A 17767-nucleotide genomic window follows, 5' to 3' on the forward strand; every position below is an offset into this window, starting at 1 on the left:
ATTGAACACACCTGTTTTTAAGTTTCAAACATTATGGGGTAAATTCTATGCTTGAAAGGCACTTGGCTATTTTAATGGATATATCTTTGGGCTATCTTTAAATCTCCATTAAAAATAATTAGAAAAAAGGCCAATATTATTCTATTTAATTTAAATTTCCAGTGAAATGCAAAAAACTTCTACTTACGCCAGAGGGCGCCACGACATAACAAGAACGATGAAGGCTGCTGCAAACCGTACAAACACCTTTTTTTGTACGTTATATGTAAATGGGTTAATAAAATACCTCGTCGGTCTGGTTTGTATACGTGTTTGCAGTCTGTGTGAATATCCTGTAGCCTATTTGAAAGGGAAAACAGTGTCAATAAGTCAATGCACAGAGGAAGATAAGCGGAATCACTAGCAGTGTCTGGGTGAGATAGTGAAAGCGTCGTCCCCGGGGCTCGGTGAGGCTGGAAAGGCGACTACTGGTGGACAGCTTTCTCCATGTACCCGCGGAGGTCGCAGAGAAGAAACTCGCCACTTCGTGCTGTGCCCCACAGCCTCAATGTAGCTTCGTTCCAGTCTGTAGAGCTGCGCCTATTGTAAATGAGCGAAGACCTGGAAATTATGAGCGAAAACATCTGGGTGCGGCACACTTTAGAGGAAAAGGTTTCGCTGTGCCGGAGGTGGTTCGCAGTTTTGCCTTTTGTATTTCCTTGCTGAATGTAGTGGACATTTTGGATTTTTTTAATGTTGTGTCATTAATTTTCATCAGTTAAGGACCATTTTTGCTCTTGTCTTCGTCGTCGGTCAGTCTGGCTGTGCCACAAGGCAATATTTTTATGTCTCAAAACTGAGAGGGACAACGTTAAACTTGAGGGCGGCTCGCTGAGGAGAATGTACGCACTGGGCCAGCTTCGAGTTGCTCTCTAAGTAAGGCAATACTAGCTAGCTGCTAACACTAGCCAGACCCAATTGAACTGCCGTGAAGCAAACCAGTGAAACCAGCTAATGCCCACTTCTCAAGGTGTTTGTTGGGTAGTATCAGCCTGCACATAAGCTGGATATCATTAAATGAGACGCTGACCCGACAGTAACTCAGGTAAGTGTCTTTGTTTGCGCAAGTTACTGCTTCTCTGCGGGGCCCCACACAGCATGCTAACGCTAGCTGTAGCGTTGTATCGCTGAGGTCCCATTCTCAGGTTGTCCCACTTGAAGTCTCGCATTAATGCGGTTGATTTTAAATGTGGAATTATACGATAATGTATTATCCGAGTGCTTGTAGTTTAGTAATGGCTGTGAGAGCATTGTTGGTTTAAAACAACAGGTTTTAGACTGTATTAACAGACTTGAGCAGCTGTGTTTTCGGAAGGTTTCGCATCATATGCTTTTGCCCCTTTGCGATGTGGCTCGCTTGGCACTAATTTAATCGATTTAGAAAGCGGTGTAGTACATTTCAAGCTGTCAGTCTATAAGTGTTGATGATACTATTCATAAAACCAGCCATTAATAACTGCACCGCAATAGCAACACTCGCATCTTTTGTTGCGCCTACACTGTATAGGACGGATTAGCGCGCCGTACTTATCAACATATTGGCGTTTTCATTTTCTCGCCGCTTCATTAATCAGATTAGTGTCCTCACTTAACTCCACTGTAATTTAATCCCGTTAAGATCCGGGATAAATTCAGGACTATTCTGAGGAATTTCAGCAGGTCTGTCCTAGCCTGTCGACTTGTTGTTAGTGTTCGTCATTCACCGCTCTGGGAAATGGTGTAAGGAGATGCAATCAGGTTGAGTCTCAGGGCACCATGAAGGCAACGCTCAGGTAGACAAGCAATAAGACCGGGATCGAGTGTCGTTAGTAAGATACGCTAGATTAAATCCGCAACTTCTCACTGGAACGTAATTGACTATAAAGTACAGTTTAGAGGTGAATCGGAGATATTTATGCATCTGTGTAGATTATCTTAGATTTCATAACATAACTTTACAAACTTACTGAACCAGGTGGAGTCTTGTCAGAGATAATATTTAGTAGTAAGTTGAGATACTAACTATGGATGTCATGATAACAGATTTTCACTTAATGAAAAGTATTATTTAAACTCAAAATTCACGTGCGTGGAAGTGTCAAAGGCTACTGCAACCATAACTGTGCGAATACATACACAATTGCGGTACAATTACACGTTCATTTTCAATACTATACGTGCATTTCGGGCACAGTGTTTTGTAATTGAATTTTTCAATCTCACAGGTGTTGTCAGTGGCTGGCACATGAATGTCTTCCAGGGTGATTTAAAACTCAACCGTTGAATTAGGTATTTAGAGCTGTCAGTCAAGCAAACAGAAACCTTATCAGATCAGTCTTTAAAGGCTCTCCCAGCTGTAATAAAATGTAAACAAAGACTAGGCTCCATCTTCCCCTGCTTGTCAATGTTATGGGCCCTTTATCTACCAGCTGATATTCAGCTGTTTGGAGAAGATTATTCAGGTATTGGTAATGAAACTGACTCAAAGTATATATAATGTAAGCAGAGAATTGCCAGAATTTTGGATGTTTTCCCAAAGGTGCTTGTGTACACTAATTTTGTATTCTTGTAGATACAGTTCCACTCATTGGGAGAAGCTGTGTATTGAGTATTTTATATATCACTAACAGAAGTGTGTATAGTATTCTTACAGTACACTGGTTTCATGGAGGTATTGAAGGCCTGTCATGGCATTTTGGTTATCAAGTTCCTCATGTAATCATTTACAACAGACCTTATCTAGAACTGAAGATAAGGTTCACTGTAAGAAAGGCTCTTTCCTTTACTGTTCTTTTCTCGCACCGGTGTCAAAGAAGTGTTGTTCCACTTGCCTGAAAGTTTGTTGTGTCAGTCGGAGACAAGACGCTGCCAAAAGCAGTAAAACTGTGTTTCTTATCTTATGAGTATATCATGTTAAAAGCTTTTCTTAAACAATGAGTGATCCTGCTAAACTCACAGTCAGCGGTATATCTACTGATGGAAAAGTGGCTGTACAGGCTTATCTATTTTTGTTTACATCTGGTGTTGGCTGTTAAACAAGTACGTAACATGGTGCTTTTCATTGTCACTGGATCTTAACATGTCTTTTCTGATGACGTTTTATACCACGTAGGAAACCTTTTTTTTTTTTCTTCTCCCCCCTCCTTAATCTTCTGCTTCTGTGACCATACAAGTGCTCATTTCCTCATCAGCGTGTCTAGCCTTGATCTGACTCGTATCCTTATTTCTACCTTTGTTGTTAGTAGGTAACATGTAGTGTGCTAGTCCAAAGAGCACATGTTTGGTGACTAACTGCGCATGTGATGTTGTTGACGAGTTGGTGGCTGACCGACGACTGAGACACCCTGTGAGAAGTGTTTACCACGTTAGGAAATTAGCTGATCCTTGCTGTGACAGACTTTCCTGTGTGAATGTGGTAGAATTTATGTTGTGTCTCTAATAAATTGCTCCTGGCAGGTGACTGAGTCATCATGTTAGAAATGTAGAGTATTGTTGGAAGAGTTGAGGGGAAATAACTTTCCTTAATCTAAACTGTGTTTGTAGTGGTTACCCGAGAAGTGTTGTCACATTCCTCATCATTCATTTACATGCAGACTATATTGATTGATTCAGTGCTATTGTACTTGTCCCATGTCTTCAGGCGTTTTGTGAAATAACAGAATGCAGGGAATACTTTGTCAGCATGTGCAAGGATTTCTCCAGTGTATTAAAAGTCCACTTGACCATTTTTAGACATAGAAAAGTTACTAAAGAACTTGTCTAAAATTTGACTTAATGTTTTACCTGTTCAGCTCATAAACAGGCCCGACAATTTGTAAAAGAGGTTAAATATGAAGTGCTCGCCTTGTGGTATAGAGACATCTTACCTTGAATGCGGAAATTAGAAATGAGTGTCTGTCTCTCTCAGTCTCGCACTTTTGTCCTCCTGTGAGTAAAACTACACACACTCAGTTCTGCCGTTCTATCTGAGCAACTGCACTCTTAGCAGCCTGTAGGTTTTGTGGTGGAAACCCTGATGTGGGAATCAGTGGCATCATTGCAGAGATGTGTTGAAAACAGTGTTAGAAACCAGTTAAGTTTTGGGATTGTAATATTAGATCAATATGTATATATTTTTTAAACTAGTTGATGCAATTTATGTAGAAGTCGTTGTTAGGTTGGATGAAAAAGCTGAAGGAAAAAACGGGCAATGCTTACAACCTAAAATGACGAAAAAAGTAAATGTTAGACTTTAATTGTGATACTTTGGCAATTTAAGCTTGCTGATTTAAAAACAAAGACAAGGACACTGACAGATGGATAAATTAGTTTAAATTGGTGGTTTCAGATCCACCAATCACATGATGAAATTCAAATGACTAATGACCCATCAGTTGTCAATTGTTTCCACCTGTGTCAGCTAAGCAGCAGTTGAAGTTGCTATGCTGATGGGCTTCTGTGTGACTAACTGTAACCAGCTGTGAAAATTTCTCTAATATGGGCTGTGTACACCACTTGCAAAATTGCTAATACACTCCAAAGCATAACTGTTATTGATCTAGCCTAAAACTCATAGCACCCCAAGAAGTTGCTATACAGATGTTTTTTTTCTTTGTGTGTGTGTGTGTCTATGTATGTGTGTGTTCCTGATGTTTAAACATGTAGTCACTTGAGTAGGATGGAGGTAGTTTCTGTGTCTTCTTCAGAAATCCTTGAGAAAGTTCTAATTGATCTCTGTGGGGTAGTTACATGGCTCTTCTCTCACTAAAATGCATACAAATGAAAAAGTGTAAGCCTGCTGGCTTTAGAAAAGACGTTGTTGAAAGAAGACGAAGTTCCTAGTCGTGGATGATAAGATGATAATTGAAAGTCAGGTCAGAGAGAAGATTTTTTGATTTTTCTGCTTCTCACTCTCTTGCTTGGAACATTTTGCTTATAAAATTTAAGTAATTTATTATTTTTTTCATTTCAGTTAATGTTTCAGAAATGGTAACAGTGCAGAAGAGTTGATAGCACACATCACGAGCTGGTTGTCTTGGTGTATTAAAAAAATGTTTTCATGGTAAGTAGTGCGAGGCTAGTTGTGTTCCATCCTTTAAGAACTTTTATTTTTTTGTAACATAGCGGGGCCTTTACTTTGCAGCAATCCCAACAAGGCCAGTTAAAACATGATCATCACAACATAGTATTGATGAACTTCATTCCAGTAATTTGTTGAAATTATTGTTGGTATCAACCACTGTTTTGTTTGGCTATTGCATTATCCAGAGGCACCTTCACTGTTATGGATTATAGAAGTGTTTTCACTTCCATGTGGAAACTGAAGTTGAACCTATAGGAGTCCTACAGCCAGAGTGTTAAATGTCATCTGTGTGTTTATTTTACTTTAGACGTGACTGACAGGGAGACGAACCGCTTTCTATTTTTCATGTGGGTCTCATATGTATGTGTTTTGTTTTGGTTTAGATTTTTTGTTTTATGACCATCAGCCTTTGGGCCTTTGCAGTTTTCCAGGATAACTGTGAATCCCTGAAAAGACCAGTGTTTTGTTGTTGTTGTTTTTTATTCTGCCAAGAAATGCAAGACAAGCACGCAAAAGCTTGTACCAAAGTGGGACAAAAATGGTTGATTTGATTGAAAGCACGGACCACATGTTTGAGGTTAGAAGTGCAGTCACGTAACAATGCAAGATCATGGGATTCGTGCTACCTTATGTGAGCCAGTTGTGGTTAAACTGTTATCATACTTGTGCAGAATTAGAGGATGACAGTGAAAGAGACTATAGCTGCAGATGTTTCTTTTTCAAACATGGTAGAGGATGATTTTTATGGGGATGTGCATGTCTGTGCTGATGATTGCATGGGATTAATTGGAGGGAGTGTTATCTGTGACATGCTCTTCATACAGTAACTGAAGCAGCTAATTTGATGTGGAACAGGCTATATTAAGACTAGGGATGTCCCAAGCTGATATTTATAATTTATGCCAGCTTTTCAGTCCAACTGACCTAGGTCTAGCTGTATAAAAAACACTTACGCTTCTCTTCGAAATTAATTCTAGAGTAATATAGAATTGGCTAATTTGTTATGATTGCTGTTGAAGATGCATCAAAGCGTTTAAGAAAGATTTTAGTTTTTTCCCCTTTGGGCACCTTATTTTGACATCCTAAGGAAGGATTTTGGGACAGTGGCAACATAGCATATACAGTCTACATTTATGGATTTCTTTTTTTTCTCTCCCCTTGGTCTGATGCCCAGGGGTTGTTAAAAGCTGGCTTAATAAAATGGGAAGTAATGCAATGCCTCTAGACATCAATATTTAATGAATAGCCTATAAAGTAGAATGTAGGCTTCTCATAGAGTGGGTGGATGGTCCATAACAAGTTCAGTGAGTCTGTGTATTGACTTGTTATGTGTGAAAAGTGTAAATTTGCATACCATTTGGCATGCTGGTGTGTTGGCTTTAAATACATCTGTGTATTCAGCTTCTCCCCCAATGATTTCTCTGCTTCTCTGACCCAGTTAGCACAGCGTATTTCTGCCTCATTCAGTCCTGGTGTTAATCAGCACAGGTATGTTTAGTAAAATGCATGTTTAGTAATTGGTACCTAACCATTAAATGCTCCAAGTTGCCCTAAAAATATATGGGGAAAAAATGGCATCAGACTTCTTAGTGGTGTGAAAATGTGACATTCTTTGTAGAGGAACTTGTGTAATGGAAACATTTTGAAAGGGGTTTGTTTATCAAATGGAAAAGAGGAAAGAAAGAGGTTCTTAGAAGTAAGTCCTGCCATGCATGGTCTGTTGTAATAATAGCTACAGATAAGCTTGGTATTATTGCCATAAGCTGCCTTTATAATGTACAGTATAACTGATGTGCAGTAGGCAGAGCAACGCATTGTTTTCAGAATGTCTGCATATGATAAGATCCTTTGCGTTTGGTTGAGGAAGCTGTACGGCTAGTGTCATGCATTAAATATATCTTCCACACAAGACGCTGAAATATTAATGCGCTAGAAAAGTATGATATAAGGATTAACGATTGGTCGATTTCAAGGCACACAAAAGTATTAGACACTATTAAAAATGGTTAATATATACAATTATTTGTGGATAGGAAAGTCAAATGTTGTGTACCCTTTCAAAATAAACTCACTGAGATTTTTTGTGTGGCTTGATAACCTGATTAGGCTCTTTGCAGCTTGGCACATTCATATTCATGAATGAGTAATGCTGCAATGCATGAAGACAGGAAAAAGAAAGAAATTATACACTTATAGGTTCTCATAAGTTTTTCTCCAGTAATCCTTACTTGGTGGTAGAATGTTTCTTTTGCACACCTCTTTCTCAGCTAATCACGTTGGTTTTGTAACTTTAATTAGGGACTTCTCCCAAGTGACCAATTTAGACTTCTCTAAATTATTCACTGTATGTTGCCAAATAGCTTCCACATATAATCCAAAGTTTTCTCAACATTGAATCGGGATACACTGCAGCTCATTGGGTATACAGCTCATGCAGCTCAAATGACTTAATGTTATCGCTTCTTTTTCCCTAATTAATATTCAGAGTAGTGCATATATTATCACTTATTATGTTTCTTGTGCCACAGCTGGGTATTAAAGATAAACTAATGCGCACTGTCAGTATTGTAAATAGAATACAGTTTGTCTTGTTTATTAATCATGGAATGGAATGGTAAAGGTAATACAGTAATGACTCACCTGCTTACAAATACTACATAATTATTGTTTTTGATCCATTTATATCTATATTAACTGCACACATCTGTATTTTAATAATGTACAGTTAACAAATTCTGATATGATGACCTAACTGCTCGGTCTCAGATGAGATATCAATAATGTGAAACTGAGTTTTATTTGTTTGCACAGGCAACGTTTGGAAACGAGAGAAACTCAGTGTATGAGTTCCAGTCACCTCACTGTTTTGTTATTTAAGCACACAGCAGAGGCTGACTTTGATCACTGACCCCAATACACTATAGTCTGCCTACAATGTTATATGTCCAGCTCACACTAATTAACCAGCAGTGCATCCTCAAATCCTTGTGTTCGGTCACAGTGTCATATTTGACAGCAGGCTGAGGACCTGCTAAACTTGATTTTGGGTTAGTTCTCCTTAGGTTGATAACAGAAGAAACTGTGTGGGGTGGCCAAGTCACAGAGAAATTTATATTGGAAATACTCAATTAGACCAACAGTCAGATCTAATGATATTATTTCCACAGTAAACAAAACAAAAAAGTGTCTCTGTAAATGGGCTCCGGCTGTGTGATTGACTTCCCATGGAACTGCCCTCTGTAAGCTTAATGGGGAAGTGAGACAATAAACTTTTTATTGTACTACTGGATACTGTTATAGTGTTTCCTGTAATATCTTGACAAAGCTTTACAGAACATAAATGTATAAATGGTTTTTCTGAGGACCAGTTTGAGGGTCCACTTGAATTGAAAAATGTAGGTTAGAGCAGGAAGAGATTAGTGTGAGAAAGTCAAAGCCACCTATTGCTAATCGTTTGCCGAATGTACTCTCGTGATGTATCTCATGTTTATTAATCAAACTTAATCGTATGCTCAATAGGACTTCAGGAACTTCAGCATAAAGTTTTAGATCTCAATATATGAACTGATACATTTAAGTATTTCCTCATTTGCAGGTGATTTCCTAAACCCACAGTGGCACCAATGGCAATGTTGCTTTCTGAATGAAAAGTAAAGGAGAATGGAAAAATGCCCAGACACGCCCCCTTGACCCCCCCACCCCCACCCCAGCCAACACCCCCAATTTGAAACTGATGCTTCCTTTGCTTTATTGAAATGTGTGACAGTGGGAACTTTTTTGTTTAGCAGGCTTCAGTATCTCTTATAGATGTAATGAGGATAAAGGCACCCAAAGGGGAAGTGGAGCAGAAACTAATGAGTGTCAGTGCAGTCCAATGTGTTTGCAGCTGATTGGGAGATGCTATGAATAAGTCAAAATCCCCCTCCTTTTCCTGCCTCTTTCCTGCTCTATAGCTCTGTTGTGCTCAATGAAGATAGCGGCGGGATGATCCGATCTTTCTAGCTGGCTCAGTTTGTCTCAGATCAGCTGGCAAGACTAATACTTTTCCAGCCATGCAACAGTGTTGTGCTCTGACCTGAGAAGCAAGATCATGTTACATTTGTTTTTATTGTTAGTCATACAGGTTTTCCCTAGTTAAAGAAGAGTATTTTCAATGAATCTTACAGTGTGTTATTTCCTTAACATGAAAACAGTCCCAAGGCAGGAAAAACCTCTTCAGTATGTCCTTTTACTAAGTTAATAAAATGTTACAAAAACATTTGCTGAGGAAGCTGCTTTTTTTTTTCCCCCAAATGAATATGATGAACATCACTTCCACTGCTGCTAAGGCAACCCCTACCAAGCATGGTTCAACATAATGACAAAAAAAAGAGGTTCTGTTAACCTGAATTTGGTTACTTAACATGCACCATGATGCCCCTTTTAACAAGCCTGGCTGTTTCCAATAAACCTTTAAAAAGTGTTAGACAAATAATAAACACGGCAGTGGTACTTATATAAGAAGTCGTCTGGTGTGCACACATTGTGATGCTAAATAGATGATTGCCTCAACGTGTTAAAGGGTACCTTACTGCCTCATAAGGACGTAACCGTTTTGAATACCAATGCCTATAAATCTAAGAAGCTTCTCGTATCTACTGCTATTGGCTAAAAAGTTATTGCAAGATTGTTTCACAGTTATTCTGATGGTTAAATCACAAAAGGAACAGTTCACTGTCGGACCATTTATTTACTTTTTTCAGTCTTTTATTTATCGTAAAAATCGTTGCATGTTATATAGCAGTTTGTAGTGTTTTCACCTGCTTTATGTCAGCGTGGTGGCATCCCTGGCCATTATTATAGGCAAAGTCCTGACAATGTCAGAAGTTTATGGTGGCCAACTCACAAATTCAGTGCTGCTTTGAAATACTTGCTTACCAGCCAATCACAATGCCTCATGAGATGCAACAGTGGAATGAAACAAATGAATAAATAAAACAATATAGAACAGAATCAAGACAAAAACGTTCAAAACCCAATATTTGTAATTCCAAAAAAGCAATGAGAATGCATTGCTGAAGCAGAAATCTTGTTTATGACTGCAACAAGGAAATGGAGGAATAACACGTGTGTTGTAGCCTGTCTTTCACAACATTCTGTGCTGATTTTTCTCAGCACTGCACTTAGGGATGGGTATTGATAAGATTTTCACGATTCCGATTCCATTTTCAATTCTGTTTAACAATTCGATTCTTTATCGATTCTCTTATCGATTCTTTTTTTAAAAAAAGGAGAACATTAAGTTCGATTAGCTTAGAACTTTGTTTTATATCTTCTCTTTGAACAAGATAGAAATTTAGGAGTAACATGGCCTTACAAACCCAACAGTGAGATCTTAAGAGATCCACAGCCTACAGCTCTTCAATGGGGTGTCACAGGGTCCCCAGGAAAAAAAATTGTAAATGTAAAATAATAAAATAAATATTCTTCTGTAGCAATAACAAAGTATAACATAAATTATTCAGTAGCAATTACACAAGAATATCCAGTAATGTCCCTGCCTACAATTAAACACATTCACTTACTGAAAATCATCTGCTGTGGCAAATGGGTGCAAGCCTTTGACCACAACTTAGTCACTGCTCGGTGACATTCGTCTATCCTGGCCTGAAAGGAGACGGTACCGGTAGACTGCAGCGAGAACTGCCAGCATCTGAGCCAGACTCTGTCGCTCTCTCTCATCATGGTCACCTAAACGCACAGTAATGGCAGGTTTTGTAATAAGGCAGATCGCGCTAACATAATATGCACTGTTAGTTGATTATTTACCTGCCGCATTAACGGGAGAGGACGTGCAAACGTTAACGCTGCTGCTGGGTTGAGATTCACGAGTCCGGAGCGGAATTAAAAACACGACATTCATTTAAGGTTATCGCGTGTTTTGTGAGCAAATGCTTTTGCATATTCGTAGTGTTTCCTTCCTTAAATGAAATATCTACTTTGCAAGTATTGCAAGTTGCCCTGTTGTCATCCGTTCTTGTAAAGTATAACCAAAGTTTTGAGCGTTTGAGCCGCTTACGCGCCATGTTTCCTGCCAGGTAAATAACGCTCCGCAACGTGGTGACGTCATTCGGGGCGACTGGAATCGATAAGGGAATCGTTTGCAAAAATGGCAAACAATTCCAAGGAATTGAAACAGTGGGAACATCCCTAATTGCACTGTCCATCAGATTTAATGTCTAATATCTATCCCTGTAGGATAGGAGACGTGATACACCTGCCAGACTAGCTCTGTGTGCATTGAGCATTCTCAACTCGAAAAGGTCAGAAAATATACCAATCTTAGGTTATTAAACAGACACATTTAAGCTAAGATGCATATATATTACCCTGCAGCAAAACATCTTTTTTTTTGTTTTTTTTTAATAGTCAAGTGTATGGCAAGTGTTTTTTTTGTTTGTTTGGTTTTTTTTAATAGCTGCAATCATCATCATGTACCTAATGTTCTGTTAATTTGGTGGCAAATTGACTTTGAAATGGTCCCACTGTGGTGTCATGGGTACAGGTTTCACTTACTCTGTGCTGGGAGTAAATCCCACCAGCAAACATTGTAAAAACGCCTTTACAGTGATTGTTAACAAACAAATGTCATTTTTTCCACGAAATTCATCCAGTTTCACAGGCTTGACGAAGGTCTGACTTTGACCAACAGTAGAGCTTCTTCTATGTTTGAAATACAATAAATTGAGTTTGTATTTTATTAGGTGCTCCATAAACGATTATTCAGTTTGTCTCAAGGACACTATGAATGTACAAGTCTTGCAACCTGAATAGCGATGACAGGTGACACTTCGTAACTGGTTTCTGTATGAGAACAGGTTTGACCTTCAGGGCTTTGTCCGAAGTGCAACATTTACTTGTTTGAGTGCTTGGTTTTTCCCACTCTGTTTGCATGCAGGGCTTTTCTTGAATGTGCATTTGATACCTGTAACCTAAACCAAGGTCAGCAAACAAGTGTCTAATTTCCGTGGTCATTTTCTATCCATGATAAGTACATCACATTACAAGGGACAGAAGGCTATTGATGTAGAGCTGCATAATGATGATTGAGCTACTGTTTAAGCAGCCTTTCAGCACTGTGATAAATGCATGGTATGCCAAAGTTTGCTGAGGACTGAAACTATTGTTCAGTAACGAATTAGAAATGGCTGCTTACTGCTTTTAAAGGCACATCTACTAAGTTCTTTCACTGTGTATGATAAAACCTTAAGGAGTATAACATATTTTGAAGAAATTATATAGGCATTGATTGACAACTTGAACATTATATAATTTTTTATAATCTATATTTTGATGTGCAGCTTCTTTGGCATTATCTTTTCACTTACAAATGTGTTTATTTGAAATATGATGTGAACAAAGTAGAAGTGACATTCTTCTGTGAATTCAACTTGTTTGGCAAAATTCACTTACATTTGAGTTTCTTATAGAAAGAACAGCTGTAAATAGTGAACTACGATTGCATTTGTCCTTCAGCATGTGATCCGGTATCTTGTAGAGCATCTGCTTAGTTGTGCTGTTTGCTTTGAGGCCACTTTTAGACCATCAAATTGTTTGCAGGATCCTGTACAATACTGGATTTGCAAGATAAATCAACTAGATGCAAAAAGCCAGACTTCTGCTTGACAGTGTGTTTTAACAGCTTGGTCTTTTGTGGTTTTTATATTGTAGGTAGAAATGTTTGAAAAGGAAGTCTACAGCTAGTCTGTTCTAGTAGTTTTGATAATCTGTATTTTGCAATCTCACCTTTATACATGATCTCATAGTTGTTGTTTTTTCAAGGGGAAAATGAGCTATTTATTTTCTTCTGTACAAGATAAACTGATAACAGTGCTTTGCACAAGGTTAAGCTGAGCTAATGAGAGTAGGGGGAAGCATGTATGTTTCATTTTAGTCTATCCTCAGTTTCATAGTTTACTGGGTTTCTGTTTTTTATTTTTGTTTGTTTGGGTTTTTTGTTTTTTTTTTAATGGCATTTAATGATCAGACTTTTTGACTTTTAAAAAGACAAAGGGGAATGTTATCCACTTCTGTGCTTTGCAGAAGGAAAATGCGGCAGTTGTCTACATGGATACATGGCTCTGACCTGAATGTGTCTGACCTGGTTATTGAGACTTGGCAGACTGTATCACCCTCCCCTTTTTTCCCCTCCCTCTCACATGGCTAAATACAAACAAAGAAGTGACTATAGTGGATACTTACCTTGCCTTAGCCCTGTATCTGTATTTAGTGTGGAAGTACCATTTTTCACTAAGTTGTTTTAAAAACAATTGCCATAGATGTTCTCAGTTACTGTGATTGTTATCACTGCATTAAAGAATAATAATTCACTAATTCACAGCTGCCTAGTATATGAGCAGATAGCCCTCCTGCTTTTCATGAGTTGAGCACAAGCCAATGTTTGTCCCATAGCACTTGAACTCCTTGTTCAATCAACATGCTAACTCTAAGGATCTGCCTGTACCTCATTGTAAACCAGATAAGCTAGTGTAGAGAAAAAGGTAGCCGTATGTATTCAGACTGTCATGTGAGATTTATCTTTGCGTAGAATAGATAGTTGGCATAAAAAGCCCAATACGTTGGGCCAGAGCGCCATGTGTCTCCTGCTGTTGATGTTTGTTCTTGTGTGTCACATGCTGTTCTACAGAAAAATGGTACTTAAGCCAATCCAATATACATAAAAGAAATTCCAATTTTTAAAATGTACATTTGACTTGCATTAAGTGTATTTTGCATGAAGAAAAAGATGAACATGCATAGGTTTTTTTTGTTGTTGTTGTCAGAGAGTTTGTATCAGTATTTTCTCTGTGCAAAGGATCTCAAAGGTTCATATTTAGCTGGATATCATATTTAACTAAATACTTACCGGCAGACAGGATGTTGGAGCAGGCAGCTATTTATAACCATAAGGATTATCTTCACATGCAAATGCATTGATCTTTGTAAGAGTTTTCACATGCTGTGCACAGGAAAGAATTACCTCTGTTGTCCAGTTTGGATTGTATTACATTTATGTAGCCATCTAGGCAAAACCTTTAAGCAGGTCAGCAGTGGACCTGTTTATCTTGCAGCTCTTTGCTAATCTCATTCTGGTCTTAAAATTGAGTAGTTTTTGCTGATTTGTGATACAGCCACATCATAAATGATCCTGTAATTGTTTTTAACAGAGTTATAGGCTCCTGTAGAGCAAACATTAAAAGGAGAGACGATCTAGAAAGTGCTTCTTCTCATTCTGGTTTCTTTCCTTGGGGTTAGACCTCTCAGACATTATGTGCATTGTAGAAATGGGGTATCAAGTAAAAAAGGGGAGATACAAAAATAATAAGTTAAAAAAAATAACAATTACAAGCAATGAGATGGAATGTCATGCAGGTGATGCTTAAGAATAAGCTGTATTTAACTAATTTTTTTTACTTTATTACATTTGTGTACTAGTATACAGATGTGACTCAGAAATAGTCTTTGTTCTCACAGTAACAGTTACCTGCAGTTAAAACACTTTGTAGTTTTAGTTTACTTATTGTATTAGACAAGTCTGCTGTAGAACTTTTGCAAATGGCGCTCACTAGGAAATCTTGCACTCCGTGGGCTGGTATTGCGTATACGGTGAAATAGAAACCTGACGTCAATTAACGACTGTGGTGAACCCATCTCACAGGATACCCACGTTGTTGCACATCTCAGCAGAAATGTTGTCAGTCTTTATGTTGCCAGGAAGTGGCTTCCAAAGACACAACAAGGTAGTTCTTAAAAGGTTGTGGCTTTTGTACTGATTTTGCAACTTGCATAATTAACTCAAGAATTGTTAGATTGTAATGTAACATACATAACACTACTGCTTATCATTCAGATGCTCTATCTGGGGTTGTCGTTGATTTGCTGATACATGGCCACATCATGTTTCATCTTGTACTCGGTCAGAGCAGAATTACAGTCCTCTGTAGAGGACACTTTTAAAGGAGAGATGGTGTAAAAGAGTGTCCATTTTCTCATTCGTTGTCTTTTAATCTCCTTAAAGATCTCAGCTTATATATGAAAACTCATTTTCAAATTCCAGTCATACCGTCTCCTTTCATTAATTTATTTATAACTCTTGTGTTCTTCATGTTCCCACACCTAACTGATGCCACGCCTTCCAGTTCTTTCAGTTGCACAGTTAAGCCATATCTTAAGACTGTATGACATCACCTGATGAGTGTCCCAGAAAAAATGGGAGGGTAAACAACAAAGTTGTCTGGCAAAAACACCATGCACACAACTTCAAGAAGTCTGGGATTTGCTGTATTTACTTGATCACTGTTACACTCCGTTGGCAACAAATTGTATTACTTTCTACACAATGGCTTCATACCAAACTACACTGAATATCTTCTCAGGGGCAATAAGATTTTAGGACTCGTCATTGTTTAATTCTAAAACATCTTCATACATTTTGTGTATTGTTATAAATTTTTAAAGACTTGGAAGCCCAATAATCATGACGATGATATGTCAAACAACCTGCTAATGCAGTGAAACCATACCTGGGCCTAAAAACACACAATCAAACACTTTTTTTTAGTCATGGATTGGCCTCCCAAGAGCCCAAACATCAACAGTATTAAAGCAATGTGGGATAATCTGAACAGAACAAAACTCAGCTCACATCTGAGAGAAGCTTTGGACACTGGAGGACTATTCCTGAAAACTACTTAAAGAAATGATAGGAAAGAGTTAAACAAAGGTGGTCCTACCAAACAACATTTTAGAATTGTTTTTGCCTTAGATATTGTATTCCAGTGTATGAATGCACATTTCAAAAAGTCACTGCACCGTTTTCAATTTTCCGAGCAAAATATAATGAAATGAGGGAGGAATTGAGACACACTACTTGACATTCTAACATTTAAAGGGAAAAAAAGCAAATTGTAGGACAGATTGTTAGTAGCTTACGCAGAAGGCAAGTTTCTGAACATGCTTCTTCCCTGTGTAAGGCAGAGAAGACACCATCTTTGGACGCGAGTTACCTTTTCCCTGTTTGTCATCATTCTTCTGGAGATCCCGCCATCTCTTTAGTTCTCAGTGTCTGAATAAATGAGTTGAAAATAAGACTACCTCAAGTACATCTCCATTTGTATATTTAAAGGATTTTCTTTGCGTGCGTGCATGTGTCATTTAAAAAAATAAAATAAATAAACTTAAATAGACACACAGGGCACTAAATAAGGATGGAACTTGAAGGGATTTGCCATCCCAGAATGACACCCATTAAAATCAACTTAAATGCTTTCTGAGTAAATATCCTAGTGGACTTAGCTGGGGTGGAGGCATATAGCTGTGTAACATAGTATGTGGGAGGATTGCATATTTAAACAGTGTGTTGTTAGTCAATAGTGCAAATTGTTGGGATGGTTGAAGCAGATAATGGCCTGAGTTTGTGCAGATTTTTGTCCACTGCAGTCATTACATATATTTAAATTCTTTAGTTTTCTTGAGCAGTTTTGTGTCGTTTACTATAAGCACGTTGTTTAACAACTGATTCACAGCTAAGTGTTCCCATTGAGTGTTTTCCTTCTAGAGCTTCAGCATGTTTAGCAGTGATAATGGACTGTTGTGTTTTACATTTCCAAAGCCTTCCAGTATTCCAATTTTGAGGAGTTTTTGTAGGGCACATGCAAGTGTTGAGATTGATATGCTTCTCGTTAGTATGAGTGTATTCTGTCAGAGCCAATCTGTTTAGAGGAGAAAATTGGGAAGATGTTGTAAAAGCTCTTTGTTGGAGATCAGGTTGCACTGCCTCATTTCACCAGAAATTCAAAGAAAACAATCACGGTTTTGTTTTCAGTTGTCACGCAAGACCACTGAGACCTAAGATCGCTGGTGAGAACCAAAAGCAAAGAGGGAGCAAAACTGGAAGTTCAGGTTCCACTTAGCTGCTACAGATACTGACAACAGGCTTGCCTTTCTACCTGTCTCAGCTGTATTTCTAGTCTGTTGTTGTTTTGTGATTTGGAAAAAAAAATTACACTTTTTCTTGGATTAAGAATATGTGGGGTAGAAAAACTTGACTGTATGTCTTAGTCAGCAGCTTGATTTTTGTTGTCTTAACTCAACATCTATCTGCATTATTGACAAGCAACACTTCTCTTGTTGTGCCTGCTGGATTTAAATGTAATGTTGTTAATGAGGTGGCCCGAGGAAAGGAAATCTCCAGGGATTTTATTGTGATGTTTCTTCAGTAAAGAACACAGTTTTACTGTACCAACTTTAATTTCAGCTGTACTTCATACTATGAGTTCATTGTAATTTCAAATTTACAGCTAACAAAGGTTTGGGGTTTACAGAATTAAAATTGAAAGGAGTCTTGCTAGATCTTAGATCAAGTTTCACAATGTTTTGCAAAAATTGTGAACTAAAAAAAATTCTTTGATGGTGTTGTAAATATCAATATTAGTGATCATCTTGTTTATGTGTCTATATTTATACAAGCATGAGATCATGACTACAAATCTGAGTAGTCTGCATTTAGTCTACAGATGTAGAAATGTTTTAAGTGTGGTTTGAATACTGAAGTTGAATTTCACCACAATTTGTCTCATGCTAGTATGTGCTTGTTCATGTTGAAATATACAAGGATTGTAGTTCTTTTAAAGGTTGTGCAACTTGACA

At 38.0% G+C, this 17767-nt stretch overlaps 1 protein-coding gene across 2 annotated transcripts in view; it reads left to right on the plus strand.

Annotated features, from left to right (window-relative positions):
* Positions 1-359: 359 nt before the first annotated feature.
* erbin (erbb2 interacting protein) overlaps positions 360-17767 on the plus strand; it is a 51266-nt gene continuing 33858 nt past the window's right edge. The window contains exon 1 of one of the 2 annotated variants that reach the window (XM_006796872.3): positions 360-1084. The gene's annotated coding sequence lies outside the window, so the exon portion shown is untranslated. The remainder of the gene's footprint in view (positions 1085-17767) is intronic. The other variant, XM_006796873.3, reaches the window with a different exon arrangement.

This window comes from Neolamprologus brichardi, chromosome 7 (assembly GCF_056152115.1).
Source record: "Neolamprologus brichardi isolate AB-2024 chromosome 7, ASM5615211v1, whole genome shotgun sequence".
Taxonomy (NCBI): Eukaryota; Metazoa; Chordata; class Actinopteri; order Cichliformes; family Cichlidae; genus Neolamprologus; species Neolamprologus brichardi.